Below are 13127 nucleotides of genomic sequence, written 5' to 3' on the forward strand. Positions count from 1 at the left end.
TTTTTTCTATTTTCACATTGTATGATGCCATTCTCGGAAACAAGTCTACACGTAGTCAAGCATCCTCACTGCGAAAGGCCATATCTTCCAGTTTTCATTACGGCCAATGAAGGGAAGCTACGAGAAAGGTGCCATGTCTAAACGCATCGCTGGTTGCTGCGAAAACAGTTCACAGTCATGCTGCTTTTCTTGTGAGTGGTTGATAGAAGAAGGGGAGCAGATTGGTAAATGGCTTCTGGAGAAGTTGACTTGTCTTAATTCTCAAAGCCCAGTTCATTGAGAGGCTCTACCAGGTTTGTTCTTTTCTGGGAAAACATCCTCTATTTTGCATTCCTACTTTTCATCTTTGCCTTAGCACATCCCTAAATTGTGAAATACCCTTGTGTGTTAAGAGCAATGATTTAATACCAATTTATAAATGTGAGTCTTTTATTGGCTTTCCTCTTACACCTAATAAAATCTCCAAGAGAAATACTTTCCAATTTTCAAGAAGCTTAAATTACATGAGCCTGAAACTACTCTTGCCTGAAAACTCTGGGGAGATCATCTATGAATAAAGGTGGTTCTTTCATTTGTTTCAGATTTCTTCTAGTTTACATGAAGAAAAAGGATGATTGGGCATTTGAATTATGAACCTAATGTAGGTGCTTTCATGTATTTTCCAATTATATTCATATGATGCCTTTTCTCCAATAAGTGTGAAATAGAATATTGACCCATGTAACAAAAAATACAATATAAAAGGCAAATAATAAATGCCTAGGCTGGCTATGGAGAAAGGGAATTTCAGAAAGCTGGTAACAACTGTGTTCCTTCCAAAATATTTCTATCCACCCATTAAGTAAGTTTTACTTAGTATCCACAATGTGCCAAGCACTGGGCTATGCTAAAAACAAAACGTTGAATGAGACAGCCTCTGCCCTCAAGAAGCTCACTTCTGGGTAATGAACGGGTATTTGCTGACACTTTTCTGATTTCTGTTGGGCTTTGCTGGCTGCCCCACAGCCAACATCAAACCTTTCACATACAGATCATAAAACTCCATAGATCCATCAGCCAGGCAGCAACGCACTGATGAGGTAACGCTAAGTAAAGTTCTTCATTGTCCACAGGCATAGAAGCGTGAGACCCATAAAACTGTCTTATACGAGAACTAATAAAACTCTTAGATGCTGTGACTCATGCAGTTTGTCTAAAATATCCCAAATGTGGGAATCTGCCCAAGGGATCACCCAGTTCTACCTCACAGCTATGGATCACTTCCCAGGGTACGAAGTATTTTCACCTGTTCTGTTGTGACACCCCCCACCCCCACCCCCGTGGCATAGGGGGGGAGCATAATCATCACCCACATTTTACAGATGAGGAAACTGATACTCAATAGTGAAATGACTTTCCTAGGTGACCAAATCAGCAAGGGAGTCAATGGTCCAGTAGGGTAGACTTCTTTGCCTTCAATTTTATGTCCTGTAACTCCTCAGAGAAGGTAAGAGTTCCTCTCTTAACTTTAGTGGGATCTCTGGGGAGTAGCAGGATGTGGGAACCGGCATCAATCAAGGCCACAAAAGGTTGCCAATTCCGTGAAGAACAATGGTCCACCATGGTTGTATAGAGTGACTGTCCTTAGGTGGTGGCTGGGATCCCAGGACTATGGTGTGTCCCTCACAAGGCTGAGAAAGTTGCCATTGCCTCAGGTCAGGGAAGGGGGCGTGTCCCAGCCTTGGGGATTTGCATTCAGGGGTGGAGAAGATTGGAGGCTCTGCATGGAGCTCCTGGGGCCAATTACCCAAACCCAGTTGTGGGGGGAGCCAGGCCATGGAGACACCAGTACAAGGTCCAGGGTGAGCCTGGGAATTCTGAAATGGGGGCTTTTCTGGTAGGATTTGTTGCCTTGGGGGAAGCAAAGACCTGAGTCTCGGGTGGTCCTCATTAGCAGTCAGTAATTCCAAGCCATGTAGGGCCTCCTTCTTTAATAGTGGCCAACTGACTAACCGAAGAGAGTAAGAGGTCCTATAGCTTGTAGCCACTGCCTTGAGAAGTAACTGGCTAGTCTCTGTGTCAAAAGGAGCCCGCTCAAATCTGGCTGGGGCTTCCTGTCCATTGGCTGTGAATGGACTTTCGCTTAGGCCAAGATGCACCAATTAACTGTTATATAGTGTTACCCCCAAATTAATAATTTATTATGGGATCCACTAGACTTGTGGAAATGAGTGTGTAATTATATAGTTCTGTTCTAAATTTCTTATTTAGCTCTTTATATCTTTTTTCTTTTGCTGAGACTTTCTATTTATTTGCTGAGACTATCTTTTCATTTGTTTCAAGTGTGGTTGGAACTTAGAAAACTTTGTCATCTGGATCTTAGCGTCCGTTGGTGTCTTTTTAATTCACTTGGAGCTCGTACCGGTTCTTAGTGTGATGAGTGATTTTCAGGTGAAACCTGGATGTTTGAGGCATTATTTGGCTGGCTTCCTCTGGCACAGCTGCAGCGGCGGGGGGGCGGGGGGGCGCATATGGTGACGGCTGGGTGGGGGTGAAAATCCAGGCTCCCCATTCGGTATCCAGAGACACCCATGGGGAGGGGTTACACAGTACTCCTGTGCAGGGGTGGGAGATCAGTTCCCAAGCAGGCTTCCACTGACACCTCCCTGGCTGGGGAAGGCAAGAGTGCCCTGTTGCTGCTCCTGGGGCACTGAGGTAGGGGTGGCCTCATTACACCGGGTGGTGGTTATAGTCCTGATTCTCCACTGGACCTGCTGTGAATCACCTTTATTGGAAAGAGGATGCTCATTCCTGCCAGGTGGTGGTAAAGTCCCAGTGACACCATGGCTTGGGTAAGAAACTCATTAGCGCCATTGGAATCAAAGACCCAGGTCCATCTCTGACACCACAACATGGGGAGGAACTGGGGCAACTTGTTACAGCCTGGAAGGGCGGGAATCTCCGCTCCCCATCCAGCCTCTCTGCTGGCGGGGGATGGGGTGGGTGTGGTGAGGCCACAGTTTTTTCCTATGGCTGGAGACAAGCAGTAATTGTCTGAAGGTTGCCTGTCCTGCTAGTCTGCCCCTTTCCTGATCCTTTGGTTAGACAGAGCAGGCTTTTGCTGAGGGCTTTTTTTGGGGGGGGAGAGGGTTGTCTGCACCTATAAGTGTTTCCAGGTTGCTGGGCTGGCGCATATGAAGCAAAAACCCCAAACTGAAAAAGCCAGGAAGCTCTCCGCCGTATCTTTCTCCAGGTCCTGAGCAGTCAGCTTTCCTCTCTCTACCTTTCATTTTCTTTTTCTTTTATAAAGGTAAGTTGACTTTTTAAAAAATATATCTTTATTGATTTCAGAGAGAGGAAGGGAGAGGGAGAAAGAGAGAGAAACATCAGCGATGAGAGAGTCATTGATCAGCTGCCTCCTGCATGCCCCCAACTGGGGATCGAGCCTGCAACCCGGGCATGTGCCCTGACCGGGAATCGAACCTCAATTTCCCGGATCCTAGGCCGATGCTCAACCACTGAGCCACGCCCTGCCAGGCCCTTTCATTTTTCTTATGTTTTTCAAACATATGAAGTCCAGTCTGGCTGGTGTGGCTCAGCGGTTGAGCATCGACCCATGAACCAGGAGACTACGGTTCGATTCCCAATCAGGGCACATGCCCAGGTTGTGGCCTCCATCCCCAGTAGGGGGCGTGCAAGAGGCAGCTGATCAATGACTCATCACTGATGTTTCTGTCTCTCTCTCTCTCCCGTCCTCTCTCTGAAATTAATAAAAGCATATTTAAAATGTAGATTATACATCATATATATTATATATTATATTATATATATTCCAAAGTTTTTGTTGTGCTTAGGGGAAGAACAGGGAGAAGAGCCCACTGCATCTCCCCCAAAGCAAAGTCCTCCATTCCCTTGCTTTTGAGAGAAGACTTTTTTCACATTGATGTTATTTCCCAAAAGGAAATTTACAGCTCACTTTCTTTTTTTCTTTTTTTTTAAATATATCATTATTGATTTCAGAGAGAGGAAAGGAGAGGGAGAGAGAGATAGAAACATCAGTGATGAGAGAGTCATTGATTGAGCCCGCAACCTGGGCATGTGCCCTGACCGGGAATTGAACCCCCATCTCCTGGATCCTAGGTCGACGCTCAGTCACTGAGCCACGCCCGGCCGGGCTACAGCTCACTTTCTTACTTACTGTTCTATTGGTAGGACTCGTGCACATTGTGTGTAGCTGCATTCGAGGCTTGGGTGACTTCCAGTGACAGACAGTGGTCACTGCCCTGCACTGTCAGTGTAAGTCTCTGAGGTCCAGGTCATCAGTCTCCTTGCCCAGCCCCCATACTCCTGTGCCCTCTAGAGGTGGCCCATGACCACACAACACAGTCCCCATCAGTGGTGTTTGTGTAGACACACACTCTCCTTCTGCTCTCACAGACGGAGATCTGGAGAACCTTGGGTGCCCACAGTGTTAAATGAAGATTGCAGTAAGCCATGAATGTGGTTGACATTTTGGATGGCCCTCAAGGATGTTATAAATATCCAAATGGCCCCTGGCAGAAAAAAGTTTCCCCACCCCTCATCTAAAGCTATGTTTGAAGACTTTAGCTAAAGTTGCTCTGGCATCCAATAAAATTTGTCCTGCACGGTGGCTTTGAAGATTGAACTGTAATAAAATCCTAACATACTTAGAGGAAAGGAGCTTCTAGACCATGTAACCCCCACCACTGCACGGACCTGTTTACAGATGCGCACACTGGGAGCCAGAAACAGATATCTTACTGAGAAAATGATTTAAATTCTTGGCATTTCAGTTTCCTTATTTGCAAAACGGATGTGATAATTTTTGTCCTAATTACCTAACACACTTTTTGAGGCCCAAATGGGAAAACTTATGTGAACATACTCTGTAAAATACAAAAGATGTCTACATATATAGATATAGGACTTATTACTGACCATGACCACACAGCTACATACCAAGCCAAGATGAACATCACTATTTGAATAGGTTTTCTGTTTTTTTCTTTGAACTTTAATTCAATACATATTTGAGCTCTGTTTGTACTCTAAATATTGGTTTACACATAAGTAAGAAATCAAAACATGAGGAAAATTTAATCCCCACCCTCAAGGAGTTCTCACTGTCAGGTTGATTCAGTACAAGGTAACAAACTCATTTTACTCAAAATATATACTTAAGTAAAAAAAGATTATCTTCTTTGTGGTTGTAGAACATTCATTTTATCATAATAATCTTAAGTGTGAGGCTAGCCTATATCTGTACAACCCAAAATGAGGAAAGTTCAGGGATACAATAGCAAAATTGCCTTTCTTTCTTTCTTTCTTTCTTTCTTTCTTTCTTTCTTTCTTTCTTTCTTTCTTTCTTTCTTTCTTTCTTTCTTTCTTTCTTTCTTTCTTTCTTCCTTCCTTCCTTCCTTCCTTCCTTCCTTCCTTCCTTCCTTCCTTCCTTCCTTCCTTCCAACCCTCACCCGATATTTTTTCCATTGCTTTTCAGAAAGAGTGGGAGAGACAAACATCAATGTGAGAGAGATACATTGATTGGTTGCCTCCCACATGCCTGCAACCTAGGTACGTGCCCTTCCTTAGCCAGAATCCAACCTGGGACCCTTCAGTCCGTAGGCCAACACTCTAACCACTGAGCCAAAACAGTTAGGGCGCAAAGTTGACTTTTTATAATGACATGCAGATATAGTGGATGTTTATGGTGATGACCAGAGGAACAGAGGTCCTAAACTCTCCGAATTCTAAATGCAAGCATTGGATTTTATCTAGTATAATTTTGGCATAAAGTCTATTAATTGACTCCTGGAGTAGCTGACAATGGGAACCCAAGAATGAAAGAAATGGATTTGTTCATTTTCAGAATAATTAGTTACTTCTGTATTAATATTTCTTGTTTTGTGCAATTTGAGGCAATTTCCCCTTGGACGGATGGTGTATGTAAACATAATGCCAAGTCACTATTATTATTTTTAAATATGTTTTTATTGATTTCAGAGAGAGGAAAGGAGAGGGAGAGAGAGAAACATCAATGATGAGAGAGCCACTGATGGGCCCCCTACTGGGTTGGAGCCAGAAACCTGGGCATGTGCCCTGACTAGGAATCAAACTGTGACCTCCTGGTTCATGGGTCGACGCTCAGCTGCTGGGTCACACTGGCCAGGCCTAGTCACTATTATTTGACAAAAATCATATTCATCATATTCTCCCCAATTCTTAGAGCACACGTTCATCAGCGGAGGAAAGAAATCACTGAGCAGGGGTATTTTCTATGTGTCCTGCAAAGAGGTTCTGGCGTAGGCCAGTGGTTCCAATAAATCTCCAGGCATTTGGAGGAGCTTACAGAGACTCCAAATCACAGTTGGGATCTGAAACTTCACTCAGGGTCCTTCTCTGTGTTCAGGCTCTGCCTTCACCAAGCCAAATGCTACTGTGTGTAAATGAACATGGCAGGTCAGAGCCTGAGTTTGCAAGCGCACTGGCCACATGTTCGGGGGCAGCTCAGCCACATTTATGACTGCCTCCAGAATCTTCAACATTTAGGGCTGGTATCCCTTTGTGGCTTGAAGGCAGTCTTGTTTGTTTGTTGTTTTCACCCAGCCAAATCCTGCAGCCTCCCTAAATGCAGTCGAGATCAGTGTCATGTGTAGTTGTGGCAAACGAATGTCCCAAATGCCACAATTCTTCAATCTCATATCCATAGCAGACTTGGCAAATCAATCACGGCACTCTTTCCAGCCAAGACAGGATAGGGCCTCTGAATCTTTCTTAACACCATGCGCTAGCCAGCTGCTACCTACCAGTTAGAGGGGGTTGGCTGTGGAGATGGTTTCATATCCACATGTGCACGTACCTGTGAATGTACTAAAAACCATTGAACTATACACTTTAAATCGGTGGTTTGTGTGGTATGTGACTTGCACCTCAGTAAAGCTGTCGATTTCTGGTTGCTGGGAGAAAAAAATGCCTTGAACAGAAAACAAAGTAAAACTGTCAAATAAAGGAGTTGGACCTCTAGTCCCAGCATGAGATTTGTTGTTGTTGTTAATCCTCACATGAGGATATTTTTCCATTGATTTTTAGAGAGAGTGGAAGGAGGGAGGGGGAGAGAGAGAGGGAGAGGAACATCGATGTGAGAGAGAGACACATTGATTAGTTGCCTCCCCCACGTGCCCCAACCAGAGCCAGGGATCAAACCCGTAACCCAGGTACATGCCCTTGACTGGGAACCAAACCCTTGACACTCCAGTGCTCAGGCCAACTCTCTAACCGCTAAGTCACACCGTCCAGGGAGAGATTTTTTTAAAAAATATATAAACTATCACTTTGAAAGTGTCGATATTCTTTCTCTTAGTAAATGGCTAAATCCTTCCACAGTTGCTTAAGTCACACTTTGGCATGTGTAACAATCTCCCGAAGGCCTTGTGAAAACACAGATTGCTGCATCTCCGAAGTTCTGATGCAGCTGGTCTACGCTGGGGCTTGAGAATTTGCACCCTAACAGGCTCCCAAGTGGTGCCAATGCTGCTTGCCTTTGCCCACATCCAGTAGCAGCATTGGCTTAAATCACTTAACAAAGAGAGTCATGCCCTGGCCGGTTAGCTCAGTTGGTTAGAGTGTGGACCTGATACTCCAAGGTTCGGGGTTTGATCCCAGGTCAGGGCATCATATAAGAAACAGCAAATGGCCCTGGCCAGTGTGACTCGGTTGGTTGTGGCCAGGGCCTTTTTTAGGGTTTTAATCTCTTTAGTAAAATACTCCTTCTTTTCATCAGCTTTATTCCTGAGCTCACTGAACTGCCTTTCTGGGTTTTCTTGCAGCTGAGTTTCTTCATGACTCCGAATTTCAATTCTCTGATCAGTTAGATCACAATCTTCCATGACTTCCAGTCTGGAGAACTGTTTTCTTTTGGTGACACTGTTAGCATGATTTTTCATCGCGCTTGATGAGTTCCTCTGCCGTTGCATCTGGAGCAGGGAGCATTTAGGTCGAGCTTTGTTTGCTTCGGTCAGGTGCTTTCCTTTTGTTTTACAGGAGGTGGAGCCATAGCCCAAGATTCTGGTTTGTTACCAGCGCTGCCTCTGGCTACCTTTTTGAAAGCCAGCACTTTCCACCTCGGCGGCCTGTGCCAGAGGGGCTGCTGGTGCCCTCCATGTGTCCACTTGTGGCCCCAGAGTTGCTGGCACCTTGTCGCTGTGGTTGTGGGCATCGCACTCCCTGTCAGCGGGGTGTCTGTGGACTGAGCTGGGGTGGAAGGGGGAGGTAGGGTGGGGACCCAGGGTCGCAGGCTCCTGGCTTTCTCTCCAGCTGTTGAGGTCCAAGGGGCCACCACCTTGGGTAAGAGGGCTGGGATCGCGGTGCCACTGCAGCAAGGGGACCTGGGTCGTGGGTCTGCCACTACCACTGACTGCCTGGTTCCCTGCGGCCACAGGCGTGGGGTAGGGGGGCAGTCTCATATGTCACCTCTGCTGCTGCTACCGGTTCTCTGGGGGTGCGGGTGCAGCTGCAGCCAATGGGGAGCAGAGTCGTGGGCACATACCTCCCTGATGCCTTTAAAAAAATTTTTTTCTGGGGGGAGGGGCATTGGGGCAGGTGCTGGGGTTGCTGTTTTGCGGGGACTCTGGGTGCAGCCCCTTAGCTGCTCCCTTTGGCCCTTTCCATGTGTTTCCAATCCAGCCACCTTCCCACGTACAGAGGTCTCTCTCCCACCCGCGCCCTGGCGTGGGCAGGGGCACCGTCCCTGTGCTATGGGCGTCCCACTAGGTGCAGACTGATGGGGGACTGAAAGGGGCATCTCATGCATCCGTAATGCTGCTTCACTCTGTGTTAACCTTTGAACAAATAAGTTTCTCTGGGCAAGTCACTACAGGCCCTTTACCAAAGTGAGTATTTTTAGTAATTAAGCAATTTGTCTTTCTAAAGTTCAACTTGTTTTTCATGAATAAGAGAATAGCTACATAATGAATTAACATTATTATGACTTTCGGGAAAGCAGAGGACTCTGCTCATAGGAATTAATTAAAAATCTCAAGGGTACACCTTTGGGGTTCAGACATCGAGGATTCTCAAGAAAGTCACATTGCACCGGAGGAACCGGGGCAATGCAGACACTGCTGGAGATTTTCCTAGAGGACTAGGAGCTACTAAGAGGGAGGCAAGCTCTTGCTCTGAGCACTGATTCTTAGCAGATAGAGGTCGGGAGAGGGTGCTGAGCTCTTGTGAAAGCGTAAGGTGCTTTAGAAAATCCCACTCGATCCTCAGCTGAGTTCCAGCCAATCAACCTAGTGTGATTACTCTTTTTTTTAAGTCTGAACTAAGAACAAAACCAATTTATTTCACTTTGGCTTCCTTCATGCATGGTGCACATAGAACGTTATATTATGAAAGGGTCCCAATAAATAGAAGATTCAAAAAATTTTAAGAAAATTTAACATGCATTTTAAAAATTATTAATATAGCCTGGCCGGGTGTGGCTCAGAGGTTGAGCATCGATCTAGGATCCAGGCGATCGGGGTTTGATTCCCGGTCAGGGCACATGCCCGGGTTGTGGTCTCCATCCCCAGTTGGGGGTGTGCAGGAGGCAGCCGATCAATGACTCTCTCATCATTGATGTTTCTCTCTGTCTCTCTCTTTTCCTCTCTCTGAAATCAATAAAGATATAGTTAAAAAATAAAAAAAATAAAAATCATTAGTATAAAACTGATGTCTAAGGCCCTGGCCGGTGTGGCTCAGTTGTCTGGTGCACTGAAAGGTCACCAGCTTGATTCCCAGTCAGGGCCCCTACCTAGGTTACAGGTTCGATCCCTAACCCTTGTCAGGGTATGTATGGGAGGCAAGCCATCGATATTTCTCTCTCACATCGATGTTTTTTTTTCTCTCTCTCCCCCTCTCCCTTCCCCTCTCTCTCGCAAATCAATAAAAACATTATTTTTTTCATTTTAACATTTAAAAAAATATATCTTTATTGATTTCAAAGACAGAAAGGGAGAGAAAGAGAGAGATACAGAAACATCAATGATGAGTCATTGATCCGATGCCTCCTGCATGCCCCCCACTGACTGGATACCGAGCCCGCAACCCGGGCATGTGCCCTGCCGGGGAATCAGACCGCAATCTCCTGGATCATAGGTCAAAGTTCAACTGCTGAGCCACGCCCAGCCAGGCAATAAAAACATTTTAAAAAAAAGAATGTCTCAGGAATGAGGTTGGTGGGCCAATTTCTGGGAGTGATCCAGATGCAGAAAGAGAAATCTCATCTTTGAAAACACCAGGTAACACCTTAAATTCTATTACAACGAGGCAATGCTAGTTCAGAAGAGTTGAGATAAAGGTGCAGGAAAATGCCCAGCAAGGGTGGTAAAGCACACCCTGATGGGAAAACCCAACCACAGGTGTGGTGAGCTTCCCCAACTAGTCTATTATCAAAAAGTTGTGGAAGAGGCAGGGCTAAATGACGCACTGACAAGCCCTGTGGACTGGAAGCCACCTATGGATGAAGCCACCTGGGACACGACACTCTGTACTGCAAGCGGCAGGGGAGATGCTGACCTCTTCTGGTTGGGGGAAGTAAAAGCTTAAATGTCACTCATATACACAATCCTTCGCCATAAGGGACCTCCTGCTAGCCTGGAACCTAGTACTGGCCTCTTCCAAAACTCCTGCAAGGGACAGTTTCAGGAAGAACTCATCCCATTGAGAGATAAGTGTTAGCCAAAAAGGATTCAATGCGGAGTTTCTAAAAGAAACAGGAAATACAAATGGCAAAGATCTCTCACCAGAAAAAAAAGTCACTGAAAAACATAAAAATGTAGAATCACATCATCGCATGTTCTAAATCATAAGTTATCTTAAATTTGTTTACAGGTTGCCACTCATGTGGTCAAAACAGAGAAAGGCTCAGGAAAATATATTCCGCTTGAAAAAAGGGAGATGAGATGCCTGTCAAAACTGCGGTAACACACTGAAGAGTGAAAAAAGGGAGGGTGTTTTGTATCTACGTAACAAATCATCCCAAACCTTAGAGGCTAAAAGCCACAACAAAAGAATGCTTGAGCCCATTTTGGTCAGGCTCAACAGAGATGGCTTTTGTCTTTTCTACGAGGCATCAGCCCAGGCAGTCAAGTGAACTGGAGAATCCACCTTCCAAATGGCTGACTCGCTCACGGACTCGCGTGGCTGGCAAGCTGGTACTAGCTGGTGGCTGAATACTAAGCCCGGCTTGTTGGCCAGCAGTGTTGGCTCCTCTCCACAGGGCTGCTTGGACCCATGGGCTGTAGATGTCTGCACAATATGGTAGCTGGGTTCTAAAACCAAATGTTTGAAAGTCAGAAAGTAGAAGCTGTTGGTCTCTTAAGGCTGGGCCCTGAAACCTGCACTGTCAGAGTCGTTACAGAGCTCACCCAGGTGCCAGCTCAGGAGGCTTAGACTTCTGCCTTTTACGGGAGGTACAGCAAAGACATTGTGGCCATCTTCAGTCTACCATAAAAGACATTTTGGAATCAGAATAAATGAGATAGATATTCTGAAAAGTTGGTAAGGGCTGTGGAAGACAAATTGGAGAAAGTGGAGCATAGTAAACAAAAGAAAAGAGTTAAAAAGGATTAGAGAGAAAATTAAGATGTGGAGTCCAGGTATAGGCAATCCAAAATAGGCATAATTAGTGACCATGAAGAATGGAAATAACAGAAGTAAAAAAATACATCATTCAAAGGGCTTTACGTATCTAGCAACATTCTCAAACATCTGGAATATGTTCCAATTATAAAAATCTACAAATGACAGGGGGAAAGGCACATAATAAGAATAGAGCCACAGCCCTAGCCGGTTTGGCTCAGTGGTTAGGTGAGCCAGTGGACTGAAGGGTCATGGGTTTGATTCTGGCCAAGGGCACATACCTCGGTTGCAGGCTCGATCCCCAGTTCCAGGTCAGGCTTATGTGGGAAGCAACCAATCGATGTGTATCTCTCACAGATGTTTTTTTCTCTCTCTCCCTGCCACTCTTTGGAAAGCAATGGAAAAAATATCCTAGGGTGAGGATTGAAAAAAAACAAACAGAACCACAGTTCTTTAATAACTATTCACCTTGCCTGGCCGGGCGTGGCTCGGCAGTTGAGCATTGACCTAGGATCCAGACCGTGGTATGATTCCGGGTCAGGGCACATCCCTGGGTTGCAGGCTCCATCCCCAGTCAGGGGTATGCAGGAGGCAGCTGATCAGTGATGATTCTCTCATCATTGATGTTCTTATCTCTCTCTCTCCCTTCTCCCTCCCTCTCCCTGAAATCAGTAAAGATATATATATTTAAAGAATAATTATTCACCTTACTAACTATAGATAAGAAGTTTTCTTACAGACCCTGGGAAACTAGAGAATGAAACAAAGCTATAAAAAGATAAGATCCCTTGGTGGGTCCAATACTCAGAAAAGAAATACATTTTGAGAACAGACCAAGGACAGGACATGCTTTGATTTGGTTGCTATACCTGGACCCTGACCCCCTCCAGGAGTTTGCCTCATGAATGCTGACCATTCTGTGGTCCCAGGAATGGGCTGAGCTATTTGTAATATCATAGATTAGCCACCTTGTTATCGGACTTTGAGCTCCTGAAGGCCAGACTGCAGACCCTCCCCTCCCCTTTCCGTTACACTTGCAGCTCACAGTGACATGTGGTTATCTTTTTCCTCGTTCAAATATAATCAGCCACCTGGCAAGGAGTCAGAGCAGAATTTCCAGGGTGATCGTCTGCTCTCCCCCATACTGCCGGTATTATTGGAATAAATGCTCATGCATGATTCACCCATCTTTGCATAATTTGGCTCAATAGTGACAAGCGGCCTCAGACCCACTGTGTTCAGTACCACAAATAACTAATAAAATATAACAAATATTCTTTTACAAATGTTTCTTTGTTCTCACGGTTACCCTTATACAAAACCTACTTTGAACAACATTGAAGTTAGCCAGAAATATTCTTTTCCCATCTCTTCCCTTCCCTGAGCTTCTAATTTAAGCTAATGCCCACCTATAAGACAATTAATGTTTATTTTATATTCTCTATTCTCTCCTAATTTAAAAAAGTGTGTTGCATCTATATTGTCAGAGCATGTAATGATCACATACTATC

Source organism: Miniopterus natalensis, chromosome 13 (genome assembly GCF_054644295.1).
Source record: "Miniopterus natalensis isolate mMinNat1 chromosome 13, mMinNat1.hap1, whole genome shotgun sequence".
NCBI lineage: Eukaryota > Metazoa > Chordata > Mammalia > Chiroptera > Miniopteridae > Miniopterus > Miniopterus natalensis.